Genomic DNA, 14,904 nt, shown 5'->3' with positions numbered 1-14,904 from the left:
ATAATCTAATATTTTAATTTATTTGAGGCTGCTCTAAAAGGATGTCAAACAGGCTTACCAAATACTTGAAAGAAATCCCTTTCAATGACAGTAAGGTGGGCCGAAATACATAGAACAAAGATACATTGGAGTCAGTGTTATTTATGTTAAAAAAAAAAACCTCTGCAGCTTATTCATGTCAAACAAGCTTTTATTTTCAGTGTGAACAATACTGTCAAATTTATATGTAAAAGGTAAGAATAAAGTCAGATAGCAGTTAATATCATTTTGGGATGTTGAACTTTGAAACAAAATCTGTGTTGTGGGCTAATGAAAACTAGAATCTCCGTGAAGGACAAATTCTTCTTTTCTTTCGCTGTCCACTTCTTTTTATGTCTTCCAACTGTAGGATGGGATAAGAGTCAATTAACAATTGTACACCAATAACATGCACCAGGGACTTTCTAAATATGAGTCAATACTATGTACATCTCCTGGCTCTCCAAGGAGAAAACAAAATGTTTTCTTCTTATAACCCAGACCCTTGGTTGTCAGGGTGCACATCATTTCATCACACCAACCACATCTCTCTCTTGCCAACCACTATATATGTTAGTTTTTTTTCTTGAAAGGCCACTCTGTGATTTAAGTGTCTTTCCACCTTAAGAGCCTATGCTCCTTACCAAATCATAAATCCCTTATAATCCCAGACCTTCAGTTTCCATATCTGTATAATGAGAATGAGGCTGTTATCAAATATCCACAGGTGTGAAAATTAAGAATGGGAGAAAGAAAGAGTGTGATACTGAGAGAGAGAGAGAGAGATGAGAGAGAGAAAGGAAAAGATGAATGGGTAGCGGAAAGAGAAACTAGGATTGAATTACCAACTCAGTGAGAGCCAATAATAATACTATGGCTAATTTTCTTTCCTTTTGAATAAAACATCTAAATTGAACTAATATTTGTGAATTACTCATGAAATGCAGTCTTATTTGAAATCCTAAACTTTTTACTACTTTGTAAGGAGTCCCCGTCTCAAAGGCATTGCTATTCCAAGAGACTTCATTTCTGTGGCCAGGTGATGAAGGTACAGCTAGTGCACAGCTTAGTCGCTTTAGCTGCTTCTCCTGGTGACCAGTCTCTAAAAATATAGGTCTCTATATATTAGACCTCTAAAAAAATATAGGTCTCTATTTCCAGGTCTGATACATTTCCCATCTGCAGTAGACTTAAAGCTCCAGGACAATGGACTTGTGGCTGTAAATGAAATACATTTCAGAACACACTTCTTTCCATACCATCTAGAATACAAGCACATTATTAACATTAAACTGTTTTTCCAAAACTAAATTTCAACAATTTTTTCTTATTTACTTTACAAAAAAATTAAAAACATGATAGATAGCTAGTGGGAAGCAACTGCGTAGCACAGGGAGATCAGCTCGGAGCTCTGTGACCACCTAGACAGGTGGGATAGGGAGGGTGGGAGGGAGACGCAAGTGGGAAGAGAAATGGGGATATAGGTGTACTATAGGTGATTCACTTTGTTATAAAGCAGAAACTAACACACCCCTGTAAAGCAATTATACTCCCATAAAGATGTTAAAAAGATAAACAAAAAATAGATTAAGGATGTAAACAAAACAAAACATAAAGCTGTCAGTAACAGGTATATGTCAGGACCGGTGGCACTATACAATAATACCTTGTATTCTCCAGAGCTGCCCTCTGCTGAGACCATATCCAGCTTCGGTCCTTCTTCTGCTTTTTCATTTCCATCCTCTTTCTCTTCCTCAGCATTTTCATAATGATATTCACTCTCTTCTTTAGTGTCGAATGATACGGACTTTGGCATCCCAAGGTGGTGGGAAACATTTCCCGATTTAAAATCAGCAGCAGAATCTAGTTCTCTGCTCTCAGGAGGATCTGGAGAAGAGAAATATGTCAGAAAATAAATAAATAAATAAGAAGACTAGCTGGTCATGTTCCTACTGGTTGATTCAGCACTTCCTTGGCCCTCACACTTCTGCTGCTTGACAGTTTTCACAACATTTTCCCCCTCTTTCCAGGAGATCTCACACACACTGTGCTGCTGATTATTTCTGGCCCTTTGGAGAAGGGATCGAAATCATTTGATCCTGAGAGCAATTTTGTATGTTTCTGCCAGAACGTCACTGGAAAATGTTCACCCCATTTCAAGACAAATTCTACCGTGAACCTCATTGATTCCTCAACCACTGAAAAGTGCCCCTGTGCCAATTCATCATTTTCTCAGGTCATCCTACTAAGAATCTTAACATTTTTAGAAGCCCGTCAACCAAAAGTGAGGTATGCCATTCGTTTGCCCTTCAGTTCGTAGAAGGCAGCATACTTTTTCTCAAGATCCTAAAGTTCTTTAGAGAATTGGGCTTCTACTTGTGCATATCGTGCCTGAAGGTTTCTGAGAGCTTTGACCCGCTGCTTAACCGCCAGAGGCCAGCGCTGAGTGCACCCTGCCTTTGAGGCCGATGCCCAGTCAGGGGCTGCAAGGGACAGGGGACTGGGCCGCCCCTCACCAGCCTCGGCCCCGTCGTCGGGTCCACACGCCCCAGCCTCCCAGGACTCGGAGCCATCAGCCAGGACCTCGCACACCCAGAACTCGGCCTCCACTACCGCCGCCGCAGGTTCCTCTGCCTTCTGGGATGCCGCCCCCTCTGCGGGTTCCCGCAGCTCCCAGGGCGGGGGGCCCTCTGCCTGGTACTCGCCCCCCCAGACCTCACCTGTCTCTCCCGGGGCTTCCTGACCCTGAGGAGGCGCGGCATCCTCTGCAGGGTCCGAGGGCCGTCGCGAGCAGCGACTGACCATCACGAATTCGGCGTGGGGCCCGGCCACGGCATGGACGTGGTAGTGGTCCTCGGGCACAAGGCAATGGGCCACATCCCGGTGCAGGGACTGATACTGCACCGCGGGCGCCCCATGGCCCGGGACCACTCCCGCGCCTCCCTGCCCATGCTCGTCCTCCTCTTCTGTCTCTTCCTCCTCCTCGACCTCTTCCTCAGTTTCCTCCCCCTCTTCTGACTGGTACTCAGCCTCCTCCTGGTCCTCGATGTCTAATTCAAGCTCTTCCTCCTCCTCCTCCACCAGCTCTGCATCCCAGTCTTCTGCCACTGCGGCCTGAGCGGCCTCCTGCCCACCATCCTCCCCGTGAAGGGCTCTGGAGAGCCCCAGGGAGGCCAGAAGGGCCGCGTCCCCCTCGACTCCATCCATCCCTCCCGAAGGGGAGGCACGGACCCCGAGGGGACTGGGGTCGCCACCCGCCCCGCCTCCAGCTCCGTCCTGGCCACCTGGGATCGGCCCACGCTCCTCGGTGGCAGACATGGCAGGAGGGACACGCCAGACACGGATCGGGCTGCAGTGACGACCGCGGGGAAGATGGCGGCCACCGGGCTGGGTGTCGCTGAGGGAGGGGACGCTGTTGGCAGCGGGGCCTCCGGCACGGGGTGGGGGCTGCAGAGAAGCCGGCTGCCCACGGCACCAGAGTCAGAGAAAACGCCTCTGGGAGCCCCGCTACTGGAAGAGCAGACGGCCTGCCCGCCGAGCGCCCCGGCGAGATTGGGCCGAGGCCGCCGCGCACAGGGCGGGAAAGAGCTTGATTGGCTGGTGACGGGAGGCGAAACTTAGAAGGGCCAACGAGGGGCCACTTCCTCCAGCGCCGACTCTAAGCTCATTTGCCAGCAGCCAAGGGTTGACAGCACCACCCTCCAATGAGTGATCAAGGTCTTCAGTTTCCCTGGAGGCCTTAAAGGCCCAGCTCACCCTCAGCCTCTGTGAGGGCACAGGAATCCCTTCCTTTTCATTCCACCACTGCAAGAGCAAAACTACAATGCGCCTAAAGGGCGGCGCCCTGGGGTATGGGAACCTGCATGTGTTCCCCAATTGCCACCCTGGGGCAGCTCACGCTGATACAGACACAGTTCAAAAACGAGAGAGAGAGAGAAGGTGTATAGATCAAATCTCAGCAACGCTTAAAACCTCCCACAGGAGACAGCAAGAGAATTTGGAGGTTTTAATGCTGTTAAGGCTCCTTAGAAAAGGACATACAGAGTCGATATGGATGCAGTGAGAATGGAGAGTGGAAGAAGCCGTAAAGACAGGAGCTGGAGAGTGTTTCATCAGGGCTCCCCAATTCCGTTGCAGCCTCCAAGAAATGAAGACAGAGAGAGAGAGGGAAGAGAGACAGAGATAGAGAGAGAGAGAGAGAGAGAGAGATTTCTTTTAAAGACTGTGCTGAGCACCTGCTCTGCACTGGAATGTGCACACCCCTTGCCTCCCAAATTCATACGAGAAGCCCGTCCCCAGCCCCACCCCACCCCCAGGAGATGGTATTTGGAGACTGGGTCTTTGGTAGGTCATTCAGTTTTGGTAAGGTCAGGAGGCTGGGGTCCACACATTGGGATTATTGCCCTGACAGGAAGAGACCATAGATGGTACTCTCCTCCCACCACCCCAACGTGAAGCCACAGGAAGAAGGCGGCTATCTTCAAGGCAAAACGAGGGCCCTCACCAAGAACTCCACCATGCTGGCACCCTGACTTTGGGCTTCCTAGTCTCCAGAACTGTGAGAGAATAAATTTCGGTTGTTTTAAGCCACCTGCTTTGTGGTAATTTGTTACGGTAAACCTAGGAAACTAACACCTCCCTCCGGGAGGTCTTTGTGTCTCAGGCCCCTGAGAATTCTAGTACCTTCCTCAGTCCAGATCTTACCATCCTGTTCAGTTTCCCTGCAATAGTACCAAGTCAGTGAATTAAGGCTAGTTCTACTGTAGGTGTGGTTAAACGTTTCCCCCACTGCTCTAAAGCAGTGGTTCTCAAACTTTAGTGTGCTTCAGTAGCACTTGGACGACTTGTCAAAACCTGATGGCTAGCAGCCTACCTTCAGAATATCCAATCCAGTAGATCTGGGGCAGGGTCTGAGAATTTGCATTTCAAACAAGTTCCCAGCTGATGCTGATGCTGATGCTGATGCTGCTGCTCCATGGCGGGCCAATAGCACCATCTGGTCCCCAGGCAAGCTAGGTCATCCATCAGTTTCATTCAATAACATATACTAGAGGCTGGGCCACCATCTCTATCATCACACAAGTTGTTTATAATCTAATATTTTAATTTATTTGAGGCTGCTCTAAAAGGATGTCAAACAGGCTTACCAAATACTTGAAAGAAATCCCTTTCAATGACAGTAAGGTGGGCCGAAATACATAGAACAAAGATACATTGGAGTCAGTGTTATTTATGTTAAAAAAAAAAACCTCTGCAGCTTATTCATGTCAAACAAGCTTTTATTTTCAGTGTGAACAATACTGTCAAATTTATATGTAAAAGGTAAGAATAAAGTCAGATAGCAGTTAATATCATTTTGGGATGTTGAACTTTGAAACAAAATCTGTGTTGTGGGCTAATGAAAACTAGAATCTCCGTGAAGGACAAATTCTTCTTTTCTTTCGCTGTCCACTTCTTTTTATGTCTTCCAACTGTAGGATGGGATAAGAGTCAATTAACAATTGTACACCAATAACATGCACCAGGGACTTTCTCAATATGAGTCAATACTATGTACATCTCCTGGCTCTCCAAGGAGAAAACAAAATGTTTTCTTCTTATAACCCAGACCCTTGGTTGTCAGGGTGCACATCATTTCATCACACCAACCACATCTCTCTCTTGCCAACCACTATATATGTTAGTTTTTTTTCTTGAAAGGCCACTCTGTGATTTAAGTGTCTTTCCACCTTAAGAGCCTATGCTCCTTACCAAATCATAAATCCCTTATAATCCCAGACCTTCAGTTTCCATATCTGTATAATGAGAATGAGGCTGTTATCAAATATCCACAGGTGTGAAAATTAAGAATGGGAGAAAGAAAGAGTGTGATACTGAGAGAGAGAGAGAGAGATGAGAGAGAGAAAGGAAAAGATGAATGGGTAGCGGAAAGAGAAACTAGGATTGAATTACCAACTCAGTGAGAGCCAATAATAATACTATGGCTAATTTTCTTTCCTTTTGAATAAAACATCTAAATTGAACTAATATTTGTGAATTACTCATGAAATGCAGTCTTATTTGAAATCCTAAACTTTTTACTACTTTGTAAGGAGTCCCCGTCTCAAAGGCATTGCTATTCCAAGAGACTTCATTTCTGTGGCCAGGTGATGAAGGTACAGCTAGTGCACAGCTTAGTCGCTTTAGCTGCTTCTCCTGGTGACCAGTCTCTAAAAATATAGGTCTCTATATATTAGACCTCTAAAAAAATATAGGTCTCTATTTCCAGGTCAGATACATTTCCCATCTGCAGTAGACTTAAAGCTCCAGGACAATGGACTTGTGGCTGTAAATGACATACATTTCAGAACACACTTCTTTCCATACCATCTAGAATACAAGCACATTATTAACATTAAACTGTTTTTCCAAAACTAAATTTCAACAATTTTTTCTTATTTACTTTACAAAAAAAATTAAAAACATGATAGATAGCTAGTAGGAAGCAACTGCGTAGCACAGGGAGATCAGCTCGGAGCTCTGTGACCACCTAGACAGGTGGGATAGGGAGGTTGGGAGGGAGACGCAAGTGGGAAGAGAAATGGGGATATAGGTGTACTATAGGTGATTCACTTTGTTATAAAGCAGAAACTAACACACCCCTGTAAGGCAATTATACTCCCATAAAGATGTTAAAAAGATAAACAAAAAATAGATTAAGGATGTAAACAAAACAAAACATAAAGCTGTCAGTAACAGGTATATGTCAGGACCGGTGGCACTATACAATAATACCTTGTATTCTCCAGAGCTGCCCTCTGCTGAGACCATATCCAGCTTCGGTCCTTCTTCTGCTTTTTCATTTCCATCCTCTTTCTCTTCCTCAGCATTTTCATAATGATATTCACTCTCTTCTTTAGTGTCGAATGATACGGACTTTGGCATCCCAAGGTGGTGGGAAACATTTCCCGATTTAAAATCAGCAGCAGAATCTAGTTCTCTGCTCTCAGGAGGATCTGGAGAAGAGAAATATGTCAGAAAATAAATAAATAAATAAGAAGACTAGCTGGTCATGTTCCTACTGGTTGATACAGCACTTCCTTGGCCCTCACACTTCTGCTGCTTGACAGTTTTCACAACATTTTCCCCCTCTTTCCAGGAGATCTCACACACACTGTGCTGCTGATTATTTCTGGCCCTTTGGAGAAGGGCTCGAAATCATTTGATCCTGAGAGCAATTTTGTATGTTTCTGCCAGAATGTCACTGGAAAATGTTCACCCCATTTCAAGACAAATTCTACCGTGAACCTCATTGATTCCTCAACCACTGAAAAGTGCCCCTGTGCCAATTCATCATTTTCTCAGGTCATCCTACTAAGAATCTTAACATTTTTAGAAGACCGTCAACCAAAAGTGAGGTATGCCATTCGTTTGCCCTTCAGTTCGTAGAAGGCAGCATACTTTTTCTCAAGATCCTAAAGTTCTTTAGAGAATTGGGCTTCTACTTGTGCATATCGTGCCTGAAGGTTTCTGAGAGCTTTGACCCGCTGCTTAACCGCCAGAGGCCAGCGCTGAGTGCACCCTGCCTTTGAGGCCGATGCCCAGTCAGGGGCTGCAAGGGACAGGGGACTGGGCCGCCCCTCACCAGCCTCGGCCCCGTCGTCGGGTCCACACGCCCCAGCCTCCCAGGACTCGGAGCCATCAGCCAGGACCTCGCACACCCAGAACGCGGCCTCCACTACCGCCGCCGCAGGTTCCTCTGCCTTCTGGGATGCCGCCCCCTCTGCGGGTTCCCGCAGCTCCCAGGGCGGGGGGCCCTCTGCCTGGTACTCGCCCCCCCAGACCTCACCTGTCTCTCCCGGGGCTTCCTGACCCTGAGGAGGCGCGGCATCCTCTGCAGGGTCCGAGGGCCGTCGCGAGCAGCGACTGACCATCACGAATTCGGCGTGGGGCCCGGCCACGGCATGGACGTGGTAGTGGTCCTCGGGCACAAGGCAATGGGCCACATCCCGGTGCAGGGACTGATACTGCACCGCGGGCGCCCCATGGCCCGGGACCACTCCCGCGCCTCCCTGCCCATGCTCGTCCTCCTCTTCTGTCTCTTCCTCCTCCTCGACCTCTTCCTCAGTTTCCTCCCCCTCTTCTGACTGGTACTCAGCCTCCTCCTGGTCCTCGATGTCTAATTCAAGCTCTTCCTCCTCCTCCTCCACCAGCTCTGCATCCCAGTCTTCTGCCACTGCGGCCTGAGCGGCCTCCTGCCCACCATCCTCCCCGTGAAGGGCTCTGGAGAGCCCCAGGGAGGCCAGAAGGGCCGCGTCCCCCTCGACTCCATCCATCCCTCCCGAAGGGGAGGCACGGACCCCGAGGGGACTGGGGTCGCCACCCGCCCCGCCTCCAGCTCCGTCCTGGCCACCTGGGATCGGCCCACGCTCCTCGGTGGCAGACATGGCAGGAGGGACACGCCAGACACGGATCGGGCTGCAGTGACGACCGCGGGGAAGATGGCGGCCACCGGGCTGGGTGTCGCTGAGGGAGGGGACGCTGTTGGCAGCGGGGCCTCCGGCACGGGGTGGGGGCTGCAGAGAAGCCGGCTGCCCACGGCACCAGAGTCAGAGAAAACGCCTCTGGGAGCCCCGCTACTGGAAGAGCAGACGGCCTGCCCGCCGAGCGCCCCGGCGAGATTGGGCCGAGGCCGCCGCGCACAGGGCGGGAAAGAGCTTGATTGGCTGGTGACGGGAGGCGAAACTTAGAAGGGCCAACGAGGGGCCACTTCCTCCAGCGCCGACTCTAAGCTCATTTGCCAGCAGCCAAGGATTGACAGCACCACCCTCCAATGAGTGATCAAGGTCTTCAGTTTCCCTGGAGGCCTTAAAGGCCCAGCTCACCCTCAGCCTCTGTGAGGGCACAGGAATCCCTTCCTTTTCATTCCACCACTGCAAGAGCAAAACTACAATGCGCCTAAAGGGCGGCGCCCTGGGGTATGGGAACCTGCATGTGTTCCCCAATTGCCACCCTGGGGCAGCTCACGCTGATACAGACACAGTTCAAAAACGAGAGAGAGAGAGAAGGTGTATAGATCAAATCTCAGCAACGCTTAAAACCTCCCACAGGAGACAGCAAGAGAATTTGGAGGTTTTAATGCTGTTAAGGCTCCTTAGAAAAGGACATACAGAGTCGATATGGATGCAGTGAGAATGGAGAGTGGAAGAAGCCGTAAAGACAGGAGCTGGAGAGTGTTTCATCAGGGCTCCCCAATTCCGTTGCAGCCTCCAAGAAATGAAGACAGAGAGAGAGAGGGAAGAGAGACAGAGATAGAGAGAGAGAGAGAGAGAGAGAGATTTCTTTTAAAGACTGTGCTGAGCACCTGCTCTGCACTGGAATGTGCACACCCCTTGCCTCCCAAATTCATACGAGAAGCCCGTCCCCAGCCCCACCCCACCCCCAGGAGATGGTATTTGGAGACTGGGTCTTTGGTAGGTCATTCAGTTTTGGTAAGGTCAGGAGGCTGGGGTCCACACATTGGGATTATTGCCCTGACAGGAAGAGACCATAGATGGTACTCTCCTCCCACCACCCCAACGTGAAGCCACAGGAAGAAGGCGGCTATCTTCAAGGCAAAACGAGGGCCCTCACCAAGAACTCCACCATGCTGGCACCCTGACTTTGGGCTTCCTAGTCTCCAGAACTGTGAGAGAATAAATTTCGGTTGTTTTAAGCCACCTGCTTTGTGGTAATTTGTTACGGTAAACCTAGGAAACTAACACCTCCCTCCGGGAGGTCTTTGTGTCTCAGGCCCCTGAGAATTCTAGTACCTTCCTCAGTCCAGATCTTACCATCCTGTTCAGTTTCCCTGCAATAGTACCAAGTCAGTGAATTAAGGCTAGTTCTACTGTAGGTGTGGTTAAACGTTTCCCCCACTGCTCTAAAGCAGTGGTTCTCAAACTTTAGTGTGCTTCAGTAGCACTTGGAGGACTTGTCAAAACCTGATGGCTAGCAGCCTACCTTCAGAATATCCAATCCAGTAGGTCTGGGGCAGGGTCTGAGAATTTGCATTTCAAACAAGTTCCCAGCTGATGCTGATGCTGATGCTGATGCTGCTGCTCCATGGCGGGCCAATAGCACCATCTGGTCCCCAGGCAAGCTAGGTCATCCATCAGTTTCATTCAATAACATATACTAGAGGCTGGGCCACCATCTCTATCATCACACAAGTTGTTTATAATCTAATATTTTAATTTATTTGAGGCTGCTCTAAAAGGATGTCAAACAGGCTTACCAAATACTTGAAAGAAATCCCTTTCAATGACAGTAAGGTGGGCCGAAATACATAGAACAAAGATACATTGGAGTCAGTGTTATTTATGTTAAAAAAAAAAACCTCTGCAGCTTATTCATGTCAAACAAGCTTTTATTTTCAGTGTGAACAATACTGTCAAATTTATATGTAAAAGGTAAGAATAAAGTCAGATAGCAGTTAATATCATTTTGGGATGTTGAACTTTGAAACAAAATCTGTGTTGTGGGCTAATGAAAACTAGAATCTCCGTGAAGGACAAATTCTTCTTTTCTTTCGCTGTCCACTTCTTTTTATGTCTTCCAACTGTAGGATGGGATAAGAGTCAATTAACAATTGTACACCAATAACATGCACCAGGGACTTTCTCAATATGAGTCAATACTATGTACATCTCCTGGCTCTCCAAGGAGAAAACAAAATGTTTTCTTCTTATAACCCAGACCCTTGGTTGTCAGGGTGCACATCATTTCATCACACCAACCACATCTCTCTCTTGCCAACCACTATATATGTTAGTTTTTTTTCTTGAAAGGCCACTCTGTGATTTAAGTGTCTTTCCACCTTAAGAGCCTATGCTCCTTACCAAATCATAAATCCCTTATAATCCCAGACCTTCAGTTTCCATATCTGTATAATGAGAATGAGGCTGTTATCAAATATCCACAGGTGTGAAAATTAAGAATGGGAGAAAGAAAGAGTGTGATACTGAGAGAGAGAGAGAGATGAGAGAGAGAAAGGAAAAGATGAATGGGTAGCGGAAAGAGAAACTAGGATTGAATTACCAACTCAGTGAGAGCCAATAATAATACTATGGCTAATTTTCTTTCCTTTTGAATAAAACATCTAAATTGAACTAATATTTGTGAATTACTCATGAAATGCAGTCTTATTTGAAATCCTAAACTTTTTACTACTTTGTAAGGAGTCCCCGTCTCAAAGGCATTGCTATTCCAAGAGACTTCATTTCTGTGGCCAGGTGATGAAGGTACAGCTAGTGCACAGCTTAGTCGCTTTAGCTGCTTCTCCTGGTGACCAGTCTCTAAAAATATAGGTCTCTATATATTAGACCTCTAAAAAAATATAGGTCTCTATTTCCAGGTCTGATACATTTCCCATCTGCAGTAGACTTAAAGCTCCAGGACAATGGACTTGTGGCTGTAAATGAAATACATTTCAGAACACACTTCTTTCCATACCATCTAGAATACAAGCACATTATTAACATTAAACTGTTTTTCCAAAACTAAATTTCAACAATTTTTTCTTATTTACTTTACAAAAAAATTAAAAACATGATAGATAGCTAGTGGGAAGCAACTGCGTAGCACAGGGAGATCAGCTCGGAGCTCTGTGACCACCTAGACAGGTGGGATAGGGAGGGTGGGAGGGAGACGCAAGTGGGAAGAGAAATGGGGATATAGGTGTACTATAGGTGATTCACTTTGTTATAAAGCAGAAACTAACACACCCCTGTAAAGCAATTATACTCCCATAAAGATGTTAAAAAGATAAACAAAAAATAGATTAAGGATGTAAACAAAACAAAACATAAAGCTGTCAGTAACAGGTATATGTCAGGACCGGTGGCACTATACAATAATACCTTGTATTCTCCAGAGCTGCCCTCTGCTGAGACCATATCCAGCTTCGGTCCTTCTTCTGCTTTTTCATTTCCATCCTCTTTCTCTTCCTCAGCATTTTCATAATGATATTCACTCTCTTCTTTAGTGTCGAATGATACGGACTTTGGCATCCCAAGGTGGTGGGAAACATTTCCCGATTTAAAATCAGCAGCAGAATCTAGTTCTCTGCTCTCAGGAGGATCTGGAGAAGAGAAATATGTCAGAAAATAAATAAATAAATAAGAAGACTAGCTGGTCATGTTCCTACTGGTTGATTCAGCACTTCCTTGGCCCTCACACTTCTGCTGCTTGACAGTTTTCACAACATTTTCCCCCTCTTTCCAGGAGATCTCACACACACTGTGCTGCTGATTATTTCTGGCCCTTTGGAGAAGGGATCGAAATCATTTGATCCTGAGAGCAATTTTGTATGTTTCTGCCAGAACGTCACTGGAAAATGTTCACCCCATTTCAAGACAAATTCTACCGTGAACCTCATTGATTCCTCAACCACTGAAAAGTGCCCCTGTGCCAATTCATCATTTTCTCAGGTCATCCTACTAAGAATCTTAACATTTTTAGAAGCCCGTCAACCAAAAGTGAGGTATGCCATTCGTTTGCCCTTCAGTTCGTAGAAGGCAGCATACTTTTTCTCAAGATCCTAAAGTTCTTTAGAGAATTGGGCTTCTACTTGTGCATATCGTGCCTGAAGGTTTCTGAGAGCTTTGACCCGCTGCTTAACCGCCAGAGGCCAGCGCTGAGTGCACCCTGCCTTTGAGGCCGATGCCCAGTCAGGGGCTGCAAGGGACAGGGGACTGGGCCGCCCCTCACCAGCCTCGGCCCCGTCGTCGGGTCCACACGCCCCAGCCTCCCAGGACTCGGAGCCATCAGCCAGGACCTCGCACACCCAGAACTCGGCCTCCACTACCGCCGCCGCAGGTTCCTCTGCCTTCTGGGATGCCGCCCCCTCTGCGGGTTCCCGCAGCTCCCAGGGCGGGGGGCCCTCTGCCTGGTACTCGCCCCCCCAGACCTCACCTGTCTCTCCCGGGGCTTCCTGACCCTGAGGAGGCGCGGCATCCTCTGCAGGGTCCGAGGGCCGTCGCGAGCAGCGACTGACCATCACGAATTCGGCGTGGGGCCCGGCCACGGCATGGACGTGGTAGTGGTCCTCGGGCACAAGGCAATGGGCCACATCCCGGTGCAGGGACTGATACTGCACCGCGGGCGCCCCATGGCCCGGGACCACTCCCGCGCCTCCCTGCCCATGCTCGTCCTCCTCTTCTGTCTCTTCCTCCTCCTCGACCTCTTCCTCAGTTTCCTCCCCCTCTTCTGACTGGTACTCAGCCTCCTCCTGGTCCTCGATGTCTAATTCAAGCTCTTCCTCCTCCTCCTCCACCAGCTCTGCATCCCAGTCTTCTGCCACTGCGGCCTGAGCGGCCTCCTGCCCACCATCCTCCCCGTGAAGGGCTCTGGAGAGCCCCAGGGAGGCCAGAAGGGCCGCGTCCCCCTCGACTCCATCCATCCCTCCCGAAGGGGAGGCACGGACCCCGAGGGGACTGGGGTCGCCACCCGCCCCGCCTCCAGCTCCGTCCTGGCCACCTGGGATCGGCCCACGCTCCTCGGTGGCAGACATGGCAGGAGGGACACGCCAGACACGGATCGGGCTGCAGTGACGACCGCGGGGAAGATGGCGGCCACCGGGCTGGGTGTCGCTGAGGGAGGGGACGCTGTTGGCAGCGGGGCCTCCGGCACGGGGTGGGGGCTGCAGAGAAGCCGGCTGCCCACGGCACCAGAGTCAGAGAAAACGCCTCTGGGAGCCCCGCTACTGGAAGAGCAGACGGCCTGCCCGCCGAGCGCCCCGGCGAGATTGGGCCGAGGCCGCCGCGCACAGGGCGGGAAAGAGCTTGATTGGCTGGTGACGGGAGGCGAAACTTAGAAGGGCCAACGAGGGGCCACTTCCTCCAGCGCCGACTCTAAGCTCATTTGCCAGCAGCCAAGGGTTGACAGCACCACCCTCCAATGAGTGATCAAGGTCTTCAGTTTCCCTGGAGGCCTTAAAGGCCCAGCTCACCCTCAGCCTCTGTGAGGGCACAGGAATCCCTTCCTTTTCATTCCACCACTGCAAGAGCAAAACTACAATGCGCCTAAAGGGCGGCGCCCTGGGGTATGGGAACCTGCATGTGTTCCCCAATTGCCACCCTGGGGCAGCTCACGCTGATACAGACACAGTTCAAAAACGAGAGAGAGAGAGAAGGTGTATAGATCAAATCTCAGCAACGCTTAAAACCTCCCACAGGAGACAGCAAGAGAATTTGGAGGTTTTAATGCTGTTAAGGCTCCTTAGAAAAGGACATACAGAGTCGATATGGATGCAGTGAGAATGGAGAGTGGAAGAAGCCGTAAAGACAGGAGCTGGAGAGTGTTTCATCAGGGCTCCCCAATTCCGTTGCAGCCTCCAAGAAATGAAGACAGAGAGAGAGAGGGAAGAGAGACAGAGATAGAGAGAGAGAGAGAGAGAGAGAGATTTCTTTTAAAGACTGTGCTGAGCACCTGCTCTGCACTGGAATGTGCACACCCCTTGCCTCCCAAATTCATACGAGAAGCCCGTCCCCAGCCCCACCCCACCCCCAGGAGATGGTATTTGGAGACTGGGTCTTTGGTAGGTCATTCAGTTTTGGTAAGGTCAGGAGGCTGGGGTCCACACATTGGGATTATTGCCCTGACAGGAAGAGACCATAGATGGTACTCTCCTCCCACCACCCCAACGTGAAGCCACAGGAAGAAGGCGGCTATCTTCAAGGCAAAACGAGGGCCCTCACCAAGAACTCCACCATGCTGGTACCCTGACTTTGGGCTTCCTAGTCTCCAGAACTGTGAGAGAATAAATTTCGGTTGTTTTAAGCCACCTGCTTTGTGGTAATTTGTTACGGTAAACCTAGGAAACTAACACCTCCCTCCGGGAGGTCTTTGTGTCTCAGGCCCCTGAGA

The sequence above is a fragment of the Mesoplodon bidens genome, assembly GCF_964165515.1.
Source record: "Mesoplodon bidens genome assembly, chromosome: X".
Classification (NCBI taxonomy): Eukaryota; Metazoa; Chordata; class Mammalia; order Artiodactyla; family Ziphiidae; genus Mesoplodon; species Mesoplodon bidens.
This window is presented reverse-complemented; position numbering follows the sequence as displayed.